Here is a 2,787-nt window from a genome sequence, read left to right on the forward strand (position 1 = left end):
TCGCGCCATTGCACTCTAGCCTGGGCAACAAGAGTGAAACTCCATCTCAAAAAAAAAAAAAAAAGAAAGAGAAGCTACAAAGGGTTAGGGTTAGGGATTAGAGGACATGTACACAGGCACCCAGGTAGAAGAGGACAGTCAGTCTGGCTGCCCAGAAGACAGAAGAGAGATTGTCAGTCCAGGTTTGTTTGCAACAAACAGCAAGCTTGCAAGCTTGGCATACGTGGAGGCCATGCTGTAGGGATGGGGAAGAGACTCAGGAAGAGGAGAAAGACAGGAAGGCAAGCCGGGCACGGTGGCTCATGCCTGTAGCCCCAGCTACTTGGGAGGCTGAGGCAAGAGAATCGCTTGAACCCAGGAGGTGGAGGTTGCAGTGAGACGAGATCGTGCCACTGCACTCCAGCCTGGGGACAGAGCGAGACTTGGTCTCAAAAAAAAAAAAAAAAAAAAGACAGGAAGGCAGCATAAAGGCTTGCAAAAAACAAAAAATCAAAAACAAATAAACAAAAAGCAGATGAGTCAAAAGTGTCTGCAGCTGAGTCCCTGACAGTTGACACTGAAATGGACGTGAGCCTTTATCTTGACAAAGCATCCTTGGCATTAAAGACTCATAGGAGGGCAGGGCGAAGTGGCTCATGCCTGTAATCCCAGCACTTTGGAAGGCTGGGGTGAATGGATCACCTGAGGTCAGGAGATTGAGACCAGCCTGGCCGACATGGTGAAACTATGTCTCTACTAAAAACACAAAAATTAGAGAGCGGCCCTTCCTGTCCTTGCCATGAGGCTGCAGCAGGTGCCAGAGTCCAGAAAGGTATTCATTCAGTGAGACTACAGCAGTGGCACACGCTGCCAGTTCCAGACCAAGTTCCCCATGGAGCTGGAGAACCAGATTGATAGGCAGCAGTTTGAAGAAATAGTTCGAACTCTAAATAACATTTATGCAGAAGCAGAGAAGCTTGGTGGCCAATCATATCTCGAAGGTTGTTTGGCTTGTTTAACTGCATATACCATCTTCCTATGCTTGGAAACTCATTACCAGAAGGTTCTGAAGAAAGTCTCCAAATGCATTCAAGGGCAGAATGAGAAGATCTATGCTCCACAAGGCCTTCTTCTGACAGACTCCATTGAGTGAGGACTGTGAGTTATTGAAATTACCATTTATGAAGACAGAGGCATGAGCTATGGAAGATAAACCATAGAATTAAAGATCCCACTTCCAGCCGGGCCCCTCATGTATCCATTGGCCAACTGCAGAGTGTCCCTACCTCCTCTCTAGAGCATCATTCCTTTCTATCTGCCGCCAGAGCCACAGTGCCATTTACTCCAAGGACTTTGTAAAATTCCACACTTGGAATGACCTCTAGTTGCTCAGTATCCACTTTTTGTCTCCAAATTGTGTAGGACTCTGTAATCTTTTGACTAGTTTCTGAGAAAACACAATGAAGCATTTCACTTTTTTTATTGAAGGCCATTTAATAAAACGCAGCTGGTCAGCCCAGTGCAAAGCTTATTATCTGTCACCAGTACGTACCATTGGTTCTCTTCATTCCTTGGGCCAGCCTCTCAGGTAGCTTTAGACCTCAACAAGTTGTATCTTTGCCAGTGTTCCATCTTGTTCCCCTAAATTAATAAAATGCTTTTCTCCAGGATTTCTGCGAGGGTTGGCTGTGGCTGTGGTTTTCCTAATGCACCTCCTAGATTTCAAAGATTTACCAGTTTTACCATGACTCAAATATTAAGATCTGTTTCTACTATTCAGTTCCTCAAACTGAAGCTCATTGAAAAAATAATGTATAATGTTATTTGTTTTATTATAGCAATTATTCCTCATTAAAGCAGTATTTAATGCAATTTCCAGTTATTTCTTTGGAGAATGTTATGTCATTGTTGCATTACCTTAAATGTTGTGAAGATGTGATGTGTGTTGCTTGTTCATCACAAAAATCAGTAAGCACAATTAAGTGGATGCCAAACCATCAAACACATAGATGTTCCTGCTGGGTCCCTGGATATGTAATAAGCAGATATAAAAATATTTTAATTATAGTTTTCTTATAAATATAACTCATGAGAAAAAAATTTGATGGGAATAATATTGTATATTACTAATTTTTAACTATCCCTACGCAAACCTTATGACTCACAGAATTTTCTCATATACAGTATTCAGTGCACAGAAAACTTATGACTGGCTCAAGTACAGTAAGTTACTTCTAAGTAAAACTCTCAAGTCTGAGTCCATATTTGTAGCTCTGCTTTTGGCTGTACGTTTCTAGGATCAGGGCTGCTTATGCCTTTTCGTTCATCCTTGAGGTTTGAGAGCACTGTATGAGGGAAAGAGTTTAAAAATACATTAGGAGACAGAAACCATTAAAAGTTTAACTGTCAGAGATATTGTAGGTGCTAATACTAGATATTGTCTTTCAGATTTAATTTCTTTTATGGGTCTGTTAATCATTCAATAAATCCCATAAGTATGTGTAATATTTCAATTGTGTAAAACTTGTCACTTTAAAGCCTGTAATAGTGTGTTTGTGTTTTCAACCCATTGCAATAACTTTGCTGAAATATTAACACATTAATAAAACTTTTCTTAAAAAAATAAAATAAAATAAAAATACAAAAATTAGCCAGGTGTTGTGGTGCACGCCTGTAATCCCAGCTACTCGAGAGGCTAAGGCAGGATAATCACTTGAACCCGGGAAGCAGAGGTTGCAGTGAGCCAAGATCACACCACTGCATTCCAGCCTGGGCGATTAAAAAAAAAAAAAGGCTGGGCACGGTGGC

At 41.1% G+C, this 2,787-nt stretch overlaps 1 pseudogene; it reads left to right on the top strand.

Moving 5' to 3' along the window:
- The first annotated feature begins 772 nt into the window (after positions 1–772).
- On the top strand, positions 773–1,326 carry LOC112134404 (golgin subfamily A member 7-like; annotated as a pseudogene).
- The last annotated feature ends 1,461 nt before the right edge of the window (positions 1,327–2,787 follow it).

This window comes from Pongo abelii, chromosome 6, assembly GCF_028885655.2.
Source record: "Pongo abelii isolate AG06213 chromosome 6, NHGRI_mPonAbe1-v2.0_pri, whole genome shotgun sequence".
In the NCBI taxonomy this organism is placed as follows: Eukaryota; Metazoa; Chordata; class Mammalia; order Primates; family Hominidae; genus Pongo; species Pongo abelii.